Source organism: Halichoerus grypus, chromosome 5 (assembly GCF_964656455.1).
Source record: "Halichoerus grypus chromosome 5, mHalGry1.hap1.1, whole genome shotgun sequence".
In the NCBI taxonomy this organism is placed as follows: domain Eukaryota; kingdom Metazoa; phylum Chordata; class Mammalia; order Carnivora; family Phocidae; genus Halichoerus; species Halichoerus grypus.
The window spans coordinates 160,371,586-160,386,223 of NC_135716.1; the positions used below are offsets into that span (position 1 = coordinate 160,371,586).

At 35.4% G+C, this 14,638-nt stretch overlaps 1 protein-coding gene across 3 annotated transcripts in view; it reads right to left on the reverse strand.

Annotated features, from left to right (window-relative positions):
* The window catches only part of AGO3 (argonaute RISC catalytic component 3), a 139,880-nt gene that overhangs the window by 59,785 nt on the left and 65,457 nt on the right, over positions 1–14,638 (reverse strand). The window contains exon 2 of one of the 3 annotated variants that reach the window (XM_078073419.1): positions 14,402–14,484. The exons of the other annotated variants lie outside the window; for them this stretch is intronic. The gene's annotated coding sequence lies outside the window, so the exon portion shown is untranslated. The remainder of the gene's footprint in view (positions 1–14,401; positions 14,485–14,638) is intronic. 3 annotated transcript variants of the gene reach the window in all.

Here is a 14,638-nt window from a genome sequence, read left to right on the forward strand (position 1 = left end):
CTTACATCACTGAATTGCAACTACTAAACAAACATTATTTATCCTTTTTAACATTCTTCAATTATTTTTCCCTACTGTTTACACCACTGTGCTTCTAATCATTTTACTGTTTATCATCTTCTCTACAGGAATGTGGGCATTTCAGATGAAAATTAAAGTTAATTAAAAAAAAAAGTTCTAACAAAAAATGGGTTGAAATCAGTGAGTGCACCTGAATTAGGAGTGAATTTCAATAAGCAAAGATCTGCTTCTCTCTGCTGAATCCTTAACATTTTATAAGCCTAAGTATATAGGCATTTTATTCCTTCTTGCCCTTTCAAAACTAAGCTAATTTAATGGAAAAGAAATGTTTATGTTTAAAATTTAAAGAAATCTATTAACAAAACATACCCCAATAACTTATTAAAGGAAATAGCATACAACCATTTCTACAAATGATGGTCCAAAAAAAGCATTATATAAAATTCAACACCATAGCTAATACTTATACTTAATCAGGACCAGAAAAGAATTTCCTTAATTTGATAAAAGTTATCTATCAAAAATCTATGGTAAATTCAACTTCATTTATTAGAATGTTCTAGTTAGTGCAGTAATACAAGTTAGAGAAATAAAAGGTAAAAAGACTAGAAAGGGAAAATTATTTTTCTTCACAAATATGATTATCTACATAGAAAACCCAATAAAATCTACAGACAAATTAGAGAATTAATGAGAATTCAGCAAGGTTGCTAGACTTAAGATCGATATATGAAAATAAGTTACATTCTTGTATATATTGGCAATCAACTTAAAATGTAATTCAAAAAAATACAAGTTAAAATTACAACAAAAAACAGTAGGACTTGAGATGAAATTCAAATAAAGTATGTATAAGACCTAGAGAAGTAATAGGTATCTTTTTGGGGGGGGGTGGAGAGAAGTAATAGGTATCTTTACTATTGGAAAATATTACAGAAGATTTAAAAAATGGAGTAATATACCCTATTCATGTAAGTTATTCCCAAATTAATCTGCAAATTCAAAGCAATTTCAATCAAAACACTGACCGGATATAACCCCCTTGACCTCTGGAAATTAAGAAGCACATCCTAAAATTAACACAAAAAAGCAACGAAACAAGAATAGCCAAGACAGTTTTTAAGACTAAGGTCTGTACTATCATTCATCAAGATTTATTATAATCCTATTCAAGTCAAGAGACTGTGAGGATACACAGACCAGCAGAACAGACTTGAAAGCCTTCCTCACACTATATACAAATTCCTATTCAGAGAACTAAATATGAAAAGAAAAATAAGCATTTAGAATATAGAATATCTTTATGATCTTGGAGGTAAGGAAGAATTTCTTAAACAAGATACAAAAACTACAAACCATTGAAACTATAAAAATTTTTAAAAATATATAAACTATAAAAAACTATAATTAAAAAAACTATGAAAGAAAACTATAAGAAAGAAACCCACAAAGCAAAACAAACAAAAAACAACCAAACCCCAGGCTATAGATTGGTAGAGAACATGTGTAATACCTGTAACAAATACTCTCAAGAATATGTAATGGTTCCTAAAATCAAGATAAAACAATAAAAGTGGCAAATGACATCAGCTGGCATTTCATAAAACAGAAACCTAAATGTCAAAACACATAAATCTTCCTGAATTATCTTATGTGTAATTAAGGAGATACACATAACAATACTGACCTATCATTTTACACCATTCAAGATGGGCAAAGAATTTCAAGACCTAGAACACAAACTGACAAGCCAATGGAAAAATGAAAGCTCTTGTACAAACTGTAGGGATATAAACTGATACAGTTAGGAGAGAAAACAGTAACATATAATAAATTTGAAGATATGCTTAATTTTTAATCCATCAGTTCCACTATATTGAAATACACTCTAGAGAAATTCCCTATCTGCAAAAGGAGGCATGAGTAAGAATGCTTATTGTAGATTGTTTTTAATAGTAAAAAGAATGGAAACAACCAATATCCATTAGTAGAATGGATAAATTTGGAGTATATGCATATAATTAAAATTGACTAGGCAGCTGTTAGAATTCAGATAAATAAAACTGAGAAATAAAATACAGATACTATTGAGAGGACTTTGGTGGAAAAGGAGGTATTATCTACTACTTAGACTGCCGGTATCTAAATATACATAATCTACAACTAAGGAAAAAGAAATTCACGAAAAGAGACTATGTCTAGAATACCAGTGGGATAGACTTTCAATTCATCAACACAGATCTCTGAATTTATTAAGGTCATTTAAATTTCATTAAGGTTTTATTTTTATTTTTTGAAGATTTTATTTATTTATTTGAGAGAGAGAGACACAGCGAGAGAGGGAACACAAGCAGGGGGAGTGGGAGAGGGAGAAGCAGGCTTCCCGCCAAGCAGGGAGCCCGATGGAGGGCTCGATGCCAGGACCCTGGGATTATGACCTGAGCCAAAGGCAGATGCTAAATGACTGAGCCACCCAGGCGCCCCTCATTAAGGTTTTATGATACACTCTATAACTCTCCTGTATCTTTTAATAGATTAATAAATGAAAGAAATTTTTGTTGTTGGAAATGCATCCTGTAATTTCTCTTGTGTGTTGCATTTTTTTTTTTTTTTTAACTAAGTTCATTTTCTTCTTTTCATGGGTAGCAGTGTTAGAATAATAAAAAAGGACAGGCTTTAAAATAAAATAGACATAGATTTTGATTCTACATCTAACACTTACTAATTATGATTTCCCTGAATTTCTATTTGTTCATCTGTAAAATTAAAAGAATACCTACTACTCACAGCATTAGGTAGAGATTCCATGCAAAGTACCTATTTGTACCCTAGGAGCTCAGTAGAGCTTCCGTTCTTATTTTTGAACTGTCTACTCATGTCATTTGTTCACTGATCGACTGGTCTTAATTCTAGGCAAAATCATTTTGTTAATGCAAACTAACTCCTTGAAGAGGTTTTATGGAAGAACTTTTCTTGAAGAAGGGATTAGAATTCTTAAGTTTGTGTTTTACTGTTTCAAAAGACATGGCAGAAAATAACAGATAAGAAAAAGAAAGTAATAAATATTTGCTATATTTAAAATAACTAGGACTACCAAATGAGACCAAGGACAAATGAATAGTAGAGCAGTAAACAACACTGAAGCTGGTAAAAAGATAATTATTTTTTAATGTACACCTACTACCTCCTGAGAGGTTACATGGTATGGATGTTATCTGCCTCAATTTTACAGGCTTACTCCCATGGCTCTGAAAGTATGAGAACACAATTTAAGACTACTCATTACACAATGCCTTTTTATGGTTATAATTAGTGAGCACTTAAGACACCATGTTGAACATCCTTGCATTTCCTATTATCACCTAGCAAAATATTATTAACATAGTACTCAAGAGATATTGATAGATTAAAGAATTGTTTTTTCTATTTTTAATGTAAAATATCACATATTTAGTATATAAAATATAAATGTGTCACTTAAATTTTTATACAGTAAATATCTACAAAACCAACACTGGATCAACAACTAAATATTGCCCGTATCTTAGAAACCTCTTCCCTAGCCCCTTTCCAATTCTAACTTCCCCTCTTCTTCAAAGGTAACCAAAGTCCTGACTTTCATGGTAATCACTTCCTTTTCTTTAAATTTACAACTTAAGTACAGATTCCTAAATAGTTTAGTTTTCCTAGTTCTTGAACTTTGTGTAACTAGAAATACAAAGCATGTAATCTTTTGAGACTGTTGCTATGGATTGTCTCTAGCTCATCTATATTAAATGTAAACAGTTTCTTCATTTTCACTTCTCTAACACTCTGGTAAAGAAATAAAGTTTATTGGGGTGCCTGGATGGCTCAGTCAGTTGAGTGTCCTACTCTGGATTTTGGCTCAGGTCATGATCTCAGGGTTTTGAGACTGAGCCCCAGCTCAGGCTCTGTGCTGCACATGGAGCCTGCTTGGGATTCTCCTTCCCTCTCCTCCAACCCTCTTAAAAAAAAGTAAAAAATAAAATAAAAAATAAAAAAAAAATATATAGTAGTAAACTATATATAGTTTACTTATGTATGGACATTTGTGTTGGTACTTTCCTTTGGTTACTAGAATGTTATGAACATTCCTATAGTTGGTCTTTTTGATGCACATACAGATACAAATTTCTCTAGTAGAAAAGGCTCCATCTAAAAGTAAAATTGCTGAGTCATGAAGGATATGTATATCTAATTTTCCTAGATAATGCCAAACTCTTCAAAGTTGTTAAAACAACTGACCCTCTCATAAGCAATGTATGTCATTTTTTTGCTAAATTCTAACCATTGGTACAGCCAGACGTGAATTTTAGCCTTTCTGGTGGGTTATGTAGGGATACCTTCCTTTTTTTTTTTTTTTTTTTTTTTTTTTTTTTTTTTTTTTTTTTTAAAGATTTTATTTATTTATTTGACAGCGAGAGACACAGCGAGAGAAGGAACACAAGCAGGGGGAGTGGGAGAGGGAGAAGCAGGCTTCCTGCAGAGCAAGGAGCCCGATGCGGGGCTCGATCCCAGGACCCTGAGATCATGACCTGAGCCGAAGGCAGATGCTTAACAACTGAGCCACCCAGGCGCCCCAGGGATACCTTCCTTTTAAAAAAGGATTTTCAGCCTTACATATAATAAAATGAGCTTTAAGTGTAAAGTTCAATGATTTTGACCAATGTATACATTTATGCTATTACCACCCCAATCAAGAACGAACCTTTCCATCACCCCAGAAAGTACTCTCCTGCCTCTATGTAACCAGTTCCTTCTGTATCTGCCCCAGGCAGACACACATCAGATTCCTTTCATAATAGATTAACTGGATCCAAAATTCTACATAAATGGAATTATACTATATATATCATTTTGAGTTTGGCTTCTTTTGCCCATTTTAATTAGTTGAGATTCATACTGTTGTATAAATTAGTAGTTCTCTTTTTAAAAAGTAGGCTCCATGTCCAGGATGGAGCCCACTGCGGGGCTTGAACTCACGACCCTGAGATCAAGACTTGAGCTGAGATCAAGAGTCAGATGCTTAACTGACTGAGCCACCCAGGTGCCCCAGTAGTTAGTTCTTTCTAATTGCTGGGTAGTATTTCATTGCATGAGCAGATCACAATTTGTTTCTCCATTCTCTTGTTTTTAGATATTTCGGTTGTTTCCAGTTTCTAGTTATTATGAACAAGCAAACATACATACACAATCTTTGTATGACTTCTTTTTTCATTTGTCTTGGGGAAAGGCCTAGGAATAAAACTTGTGGGTCATAAGACAAGAGCATGTTTAACTTTAAAAGACTGTGCCAAAATCTTTTTCCAAGTGGTTGTACAATTTACACTCCTACCATTTCCAGTTGCTCCACATCTTTGCCAATATTGGTATTGCCAGTCTTTTTAATTTAGCCCATGTAGTGGGTGTAAAGTGAGATCTCATTGTGGGTATTTGCATTTCTCAGATGAGCAATGATGTTTAGTATCTTCTAAGTGCTTATTTACCATTCACATACATCTTTTGTGAAGTGTCAGCCTCTGACCACTTTTTTAAACTGTCTGGCACAAGTTTTTCATATATTCTGGACACAAATATTTATTTATTTATTCATTCATTCATTCATTTATTTATTTGACAGAGAGACAGAGCACAAGCAGGGGGAGCAGCAGGGAGAGGGAGAGGGAGAGGGAGAAGCAGACTCCCCGCCAAACAGGGAGCCCGACGTGGGGCTCGATCCCAGAACCCTGGGATCATGACCGGAGCTGAAGGTAGACACTTAACCAACTGAGCCACCCAGGCGCCCCAAATCTTTTGTTTAGCTGTATGTTTTGCAGATGTTTTCTCCCAGTAGTTGCTTAAATGTTCTGAAGAGGGGGTTTTCATTCAGGTTTCCAATACATCAAGAAATCTTTCACTCCAAAGACGTGAATATTTTTCCTGTTTTCTTAGAAATTTCCCAGTTTTAGCTTTGTTTCGGCCTGTGATATACCTAGAATTAATTCTTGAGTATGGTGTCAAGTAGGGGTTATGTTTATTCTTTTATACACATATCCAGTTGTTTTTGCATCATTTATTAAGACTATCCTTTCCTCACTGAATTATATTGTCCCCTCTGTCAAATATCAGTCAACCACAAGAGTAGGCCTACTTCTCTATCTATTCTAATTGCTTCTCAGCCTGTGACGATCTAAGATCAAGTATCTTAGAAAAAAAAAAACATCAAGTATCTGTAGTTATTCTATAACTCGATTTACATGTCTACCTTCACCCCAACATCAGTTTTGATTACTATAGCTTTACAGCATATCTTTAATACCAGGTAGTATATATCTTCCCACTTTGTGCTTCTTCAGAATGTTTTTGGCTATTCTAGGTTCTTGTATTTCCATATAAATCTTACGAAGACTCAGATTGTCAACTTCTATTTTTAAAAAATCTGATGAAATTTCCACTGGGACTGTGTTGAGTCTATAGGTCAATGTGGGGAGAATGGACATTTTTTTTTTTTTTAAAGATTTATTCATCTATTCTAAGGGGGGAGAGAGAGAGAGAGAGAGAGAGAGGGAGAGAGGGAGAGAGGGAGGGAGAACTCGTGTGTGAGTGGGGGAGGGGAGGGAGAGGAAAAGGGAGAGAAATCACCAAGCAGACTCCCTGCGGAGTGCAAAGTCCGAGGCGGGGCTTGATCCCAGGACCCAGAGATGATGACCCCAGAGGAAACCAAGAGTTGGACGCTCAATTGACTGACCCACCCAGGAGCCCCATGGGAAGAATGGGACATCTTAACAATTTGAGTGTTCTGGTCCAAGAACATGGTTATCTTTCTCTATTTATATCTTCCTTGTCTTTCTCAGGAATGCTAAATTTAGCTTTCAGTATAGAAGCCTTGCACATCTTTCTTTAGATCTATTCCTAAATATTACATTTTTTGGTATTATTATAAATGGTATTTTTATTTTTCTAATTGTTGAATGCTAGTATTATTTCTTGTTATACTGCTTGTATTGATTTTTGTACATGCTATTTGTATCCTTGCTAAATTCATCTATTAATTCTAGCAGAGTTTTTTGGGGGTAGATTCATTAGGATTTTTATGTAGAGAATTAGGTCTTCTGCAAACAGAGATAGTTTTATTTCTTCCTTTACAATATTATGTCTTTATTTTTCTTGCCTCACTGCATTAGTTTGGACCTTTAGCACAATATTGAATCAGTAGTGAAAAGCAAGTATCCTTGCCTTGTTCTTCATCTTAAGAGCAAAAGCATTCCACCGTTTTAATTTTTATGATGCCTGTTATGTTTTTCTAGATGCTTTTATCAAGTTGAAGAAGTTTCCTTTTATTGCTAGTTTATTATAAATTTTTATCATGAGAATATTAAAATGTGTCAAATGATTTTTCTGTCTATTGAGAGGATTATATTGTTTTTGTCGTGTCAGTATCACAGGTATACAAGCCTCATAAAATGAGTTGGAAAGTCTTTCCTCCTCTATTTCCTGAATTTGTGGAAGATTGGTACTATTTTTTCCTTAAATGTTAGATAAAATTCACCAGTTAAATCGCTGGAGTTTTCAAAGGATTATGAACTTAATAGATACAGAGCTCTTCAGATTACTCTTCCAAATCAATTTCTGTAAAGTTCTGTTTAAGTTATCAAATCAACTGGTATAAAGTTCATAACATTTCGTTATTAATCTTTCAATTCTGAAAGATCTTTAGTGATACCCTTTCTTTCATTCCTCATACTAGTAATCTGTTTTTTCTATTTTTCTTGATTAGTCTTTTTTTTTTTTAAGATTTTATTTATTTATTTGATAGAGACAGCGAGAGAGGGAACACAAGCAGGGGGAGTGGGAGAGGGAGAAGCAGGCTTTCCACTGAGCAGGGAACCCGACTTGGAGCTCGATCCCAGGACCCTGGGACCATGACCTGAGCCAAAGGCAGACACTTAACGACTGAGCCACCCAAGTGCCCCTTTTCTTGATTAGCCTTGCTAGGATTTTATTAATTTTATCAAAAGAACTAACTTTGGGCTTCATGCATTTTCTGCACTGTTTTCTATTTAATTAATTTTTGTTCTGATCTTTATTATTTCTTACCTTCTACTTAAGTTGGATTTTTTTTTTTTTTAAGATTTTATTTGACAGAGAGAGAGAGCAAGAGCGAGAGAAAGTGCGAGCACAAGCTGGGGGAGCAGCAGAGGGAGAGAGAGAAGCAGGCTCTCCGCTGAGCAGAGAGCCCGATGCTAGGCTCGATCCCAGGACCCCAGGATCATGACCTGAACCACCCATGCGCCCCTGATTTGTTCTTTAGCTTAAGACAGAAACTTTGTGTGATACCCAGCCTCCGAGATGTCCCTAGTAAGTCTTGCCTTGTGGGATTCACACCTTTGTGTAAGTCTTTCCCTACACTGAATATAACTATCTGTGTAACTAACAGGATATTATGAAAATGGTAGAATGTAACTTTCACTGCTAGGCCTTAAAGTCATTATAGCTTCTACCTTGCTCTATCATGGATTACTTGCTCCAGAGAAAGACACCCACAATATTGTGAGGACACTTAACCAAACTATAGAGAGATCCATGTGGCAAGAAACTACGCCTTTATCACAAACTTGTTATCAACTGAGTTTTATAAATGTTAAACAAGACTTAAATCATCCATGTAAACATTTATTAAGTACCTACTGTATCACGGACTCCCTTATGGGTTGACATTTAGAGATGACCCAGACAAAGCCTCTGCCCTTTAAGAACAGATTCTGGGTTAAGATAGCAGATTAACAACAAGCAGTTCATTTCATTCCTTCCCCAATCCCCAAACTCTACTATAACTATGGTGAGGAATTTTAAAATAAAGATAATCTTAGAAGGAGTGGAGAACTGAAAACAGGAAATCCATCAACATTTTAGAAGATGAGAAACGAGTGGACAGGTTGTAACTGACCAAGAATGAAATCCCAAGGCAGCTATGTTGGGAAAGATAAGAACCAACTGTATTTACACTATAAAATCTTCAAAAGACATGAGCAGTGGCAGCACTAAGTACCTCTGAACTGGTGACAGAATGGGAGAGGTGCAGAAAAATAAAGAGGAAAGCTCTTTGAGAAGCAGGTAGAGTCCTAGATCCCTTGTCTAGCTCCACACTGCTGAACAACTGCCCCTCTGTCCTCCCGGCATAAATCTGGAGGTTTATTCTCTGGAAAAAATAAAGGGAAGGCTCTTTGGAGGGAGCACGTCAGGCACAGTTGCAGGCACAGGACTGTACCAAAAACAAAGGATTAAATGACTATAAACATTAAATGCTGAATGTAGACATTCTCCCAACCAGAATGTCCAACTTGGCTTCCAGAATGTAGACAATGAGACTGTTACCCTTGAGGCAGAAGCTCAGGACTCATCTTTGAGTAACTTGACCAGCCAAGGAAAGAGAATTGAGCATACAAATGTAGGTCCCCTAACATCAGCCCAGTGAAATCACCCTACGATGAAGCTCAGTCAAAAGGCCCCACTGATGCCTTCAGAGCGTCTAGTCAGTGTTTTAGACTTCCAGTGAATCATGAGTAGATAATCAAGGATAGTGTGTATCTGAGGAAAGCCTCCAATATGGAAGACAGAGATCAAAACAAAAGGAGTCTGGAGGAAGCATAAATATGTGCAGAAGAAAGAAAACTCCAAAATAAATTATTCTCTGTGAGCTAAGAGAGGATACTGCAATTGTGAAACAAGAGTATGGTACAACAACATTCAGGAAATAAAAAAGAACTACTAGAAAAGAACAACATAATAGCAGAAATGAAAAAGTGAATAAAGGGTTAAAAGACGAAGTTGAGGAAATTTTCCAGAAGGTAAAGCAAAATAAATGAAACAAAAAGACAATGGATACATACCTAAAATGGGTAAATTTTATGGTATGTACAAAAAAATCTCACTAAAACTATTTAAAAAATGCAGCACTGCTTTCAAATTTTTGAAGGAAAATTATTTCCAACATAGAAACCCAGCTAAACTATCATTTAAGTTTGTTTTCCAGTGTGTAAGGTGTCACAATATTTGCCTCTTGTATACCCTTTTCTCATGAAACTTTTGAACAATAAGAAAAGGAAGGAGGGAGAAGAAAAAGGATATAGGAAACAGAAGATGAATAAAGGAAAAAGACAAAATTCTCCAGAGGGATAGTGATGTGAGATTCTAAGAGGACAGCTGTGTACCAGATATGAAGGGTATACTCAATGAGCTGAAACAGTGTGAATCAAGAAACAGACTGGATGAAGACTGTCACTGAGATTTCTGCTGCCATTATTCTGTTTTTATAATATGAGGATAGTCTGGGTAAGCTTGACACAGATATATTTACTTTGCCTGGCTAGACCATATGTTGATAAAGTTCTTGTCCTGCTGCCTGAAATCAGACTCTCATTACAACATCAAGAAACGTTCTGCTTTGATCTGCTGCTGAGAGAACTAATTTGAATATTATAAATTATTTCTTAGTCTTAGAAATCTTATACCCAAACTCAAGACAAATATATGAAGCAAGCAACACTAATATTGTGATTAATAAATTACTTACTAGAAATCCGTTTTCCTTGCAAAGGAAGCATATTCAGCGTGAACTTTTGACTCTTAAGCAGAATAAATTACAATTACTAAATTCTACAACAATTTATATATTCCATTTTCTTCTAAGAGCAAAATAGATAGTGAATGTTTTACAGAAGGCTACTCTTACTGAAAAAGCACAGTAAGTAAATAAAAATAGCATAACGTTTCTCGTCCTGGGTTTGAGATCTGTCTGCTAGGAATCTTGCTTCTTAAGGGATGCAGTATAGAGTTGTGAATATTAAGGACATAACTTTGGCGTCAGAAGTTGACCTCTACCATTTAAAAGTAAACTACGTGACCTTGAGCCTTAAATATAAGCTATGGTTTTATTCAAATATAGGTTTAATAGGTTATACTGCATTGTTAAAATCAAAAGCAAATGGACATCAGCCTTGAAAATTCCCTGAGCAGACAAAACCAGTGTAGTCATACAAACAAAGCTTAATATAGCTTATCTTGCAAGACTAACTTGACCTGGGTCATTTCTTGCTCATGCCTCTGAAAAGCATAAGCAAAACTTAAATTGTAAAAAAACAAAACAAAAATAAAAACAAAAAACTTAAACTGTTTCCCAAAGTTGATATAAGATAACCACTGACCAACTCCCTATCATTTAAGAAAATTCTAATTTTGGGGTGCCTGGGTGGCTGTTGTTAAGCGTCTGCCTTTGGCTCAGGTCATAATCCCAGCGTCCTGGGATCAAGCCCCGCATCAGGCTCCCTGCTCTGCGGGGAGCCTGCTTCTCTCTCTCCCACTCCCCCTGCTTGTGTTCCCTCTCTCGCTGTGTCTCTCTCTGTCAAAATAAAATAGAATCTTAATAAAAAAAAAAGAGAATTCTGCTTTTATAACCAATCACTGAAGAATAAACAATTACTGCTTTCTCTCTATATAAACTGCTTTATAGCAATATGTTCCTGAGTCTCATTCCATGTTTTGGCTTGAATGCTCCCAGTCTGCAAACTGTTTTTGGTGGGTGTACAATAAACTTTTATTAATTATTACTTTGGTAATTCATTGTTTTTACTTCTGTTATTTCTGAACTTTTCACAAACATATAGATTATTTAACATAAATATTAAATAAAAAGTATGTGACTTTTAGAAAGAGAAAGTCAATTTAGAGAGAGAAAGCTTATAGAGATTTTTTTCTCTCTAAACTTAACTCATACAACTGTGGTAGAGTTTATATGAGATAATTAATGTAAAATGCTTAGCATTCTATCTGGTATATAATGAGTGGTAAATAAAAGTATCTTAAGGGAAATACAACTAATAAATACCACACATTCATTGTGATGGTTTTAAAAATGCAGGAATTACAATAATAAAATGCAAGCTGAAAATGGGTTTGGCTTAAATGCAGGCTAAATCAAAAATATATTCCACATATCATTGAATCTAAGACACCAGTGATGGTAAACTACATCAATATTTTATGTATTCTAAAAAAGAAACTTGCCAGTTAAACTGTGACAAACCATCACTGTAAGACATCTCCCAATTTCAGAGATGATGAAATGTGAAGAAAAACTATTTCTGAGTCTTAGATTAGCAAAATTACAATAAGTCTAATTACATAGTTGAGAGAATATTAAATACCACAAAAACAATCATTCTGAAGACAAGAGTAAGTCACATAATTAGAATTAAATTGCTCTCTCTCTAAGAGTACTCTTCACTCTTCCATTCTTACTTCCACTACCAATTTCACCTAGAGGGAATCTTTCATTTTCTCAGAGAAATGTTCCACAAACCCTGAGACTAGAATGGATCCCTGTTATATGCTCCCATTGTACTCAGCACTTCTCCTTCATAATACTTATATTACTCAATACTAGGCTTTTCCAGTAGATTTCAAGTTCAACAAGGGCTGTTTTGTTCAGTGCAATTTACCAAGCACAAGGGATGCAAAATCAAATCACACAGGAAAAAAAAAAGGAAACATGTGCAAGTCAGGTGGTCAGTGCAATATTTTCACTCGGTATTTTTCACAGCAGCACTAAATTTTACTGGCAATTAAGAAGTAAATCTGGGAGCCAGAGTGGCTTAGTTGGTTAAGCGTCTGCCTTCTGCTCAGGTCATAATCCCAAGGTCCTAGGATCGAGTCCCTGCTCAGCGGTGAGTCTGCTTCTCCCCCTCCTTCTGACTCGTGCTCTATTTCTCTCTCTCTCAAATAAATAAATAAAATAAAAAAAAAACACTTTTAATTTTTACAAATCTGATGGGTGTGAAATGGAACCTTTTTTATTTCATTTGCATTTTCCTGATTACTAATCAATTTGAGAATCTGATTTTCACATGTTTATTGGTCATTTGGGTTTCCTCTTTTCTGAACTACCTGTTTTTTTTTCTTTTTTTTTAAAGATTTTATTTACTTATTTGACAGAGAGAGACACAGCGAGAGAGGGAACACAAGCAGGGGGAGTGGGAGAGGGAGAAGCAGACTTCCAGCTGAGCAGGGAGCCCGATGCGGGGCTTGATCCCAGGACCCTGGGATTATGACCTGAGCCAAAGGCAGACGCTTAACAACTGAGCCACCCAGGCGCCCCTTGAAAATGGTTTTAACTTTGTTTATGATTATCTTTATAACATACAAGTTTTAAATTTTGATGAAGCCAAGTTTATCAGTATTATCTTTTATGATTTATACATTTTATATTTTGTCCAACATTAGAGATATTCTCTTATATTTTTCTGAAAGAATTCCAAAGTTTTGCATTACGCATTTAGTATTAAAATACATCTAGAAATAGATTTTGGATGTGATGTGGGATGCATTTATTTTTTTCATGCAGTCAACTGTATAAACGCCATTTATTAAATATTCTCTTTCTTCAATGATATGAAATGCTGCCTGACATTTTACAAAGTTCCCATATACACATGTGGCTTATTTCTAGGCTCTGTATTCTGCTTCACTGATCTGTCTGTCCCTGCACTTAAAGCAGTGTGGAATAATAATTGTTATAGTTTTAAAATGAAGAGGGCAATTCCTCCTTCTTTATTCTTCTTTAAAATTATACTGGCTTTTCTTGGTCTTTTTTTTCCCATATAAACCTTAATACTGGGGTGCCTTGGTGGCTCAGTCGTTAAGCGTCTGCCTTCGGCTCAGGTCATGATCCCAGGGTCCTGGGATCGAGCCCCGCATTGGGCTCCCTGCTCCGCGGGAAGCCTGCTTCTCCCTCTCCCCTGCTTGTGTTCCCTCTCTTGCTACCTCTCTCTGTCAAATAAATAAATAAATACATCTTAAAAAAAAAAAACAACAATATTTACTGATCAAGTTTCATGATATACCCTACTGGGATTTTATTTAAAATTACATATAAGATTAATTTTGGGAAAACTGGTATCTTACCAAATTGAGTCTTCTCAGTTTCATTCATTTAGATTTTCTCTTTTGTCTTTCAATCAAGTTTTATTTTAGAGACCTCTCAAAAATCTCTTATTCCTATGTACCTCCTTTTCAATCCAAACTCTTGATCTCATTGTATCACTCACTCCTCCAAATATTTTTCTAACTTTCCAGGATAATTTGGATGCTCCTCCTCTATGTTCTTGGTTTTATCTATTCATTCTTTGCTTGATATGACCAAGAACAGCGCTAAGCATGGAGGGTACCTACACTGGTGATTAAGATGGACAGTCCCTAGCTTTGTGGAGCTTTCATTCTAACAGGAGACCAAGAACAATAAACACTTATAATCCCGAGTGATTCACATGCTATATTACAGGGGGAGTACACTGTGCTGTGGGAATACATAAAAGAAATACCTAACTGAGACTTGGGGGATGGCTGGATGTGGGGGGGGAGAAGGGTGTCAAATACTGCTTCTCAAGGAAGTAACATGTAGACTGAAACCTGTAAGAAGAACAGAAGTTAGCAAACACAAAATAACTAAAATATCATAGTCCTGACATCCTTGCTTTATTCTAGATTTTATTGGAAAAGTTCCCACTGCTTAACTGTGAAATCATCTACTTTTTGAATATGTTTCCTCCCTTGGCTTCCCTGA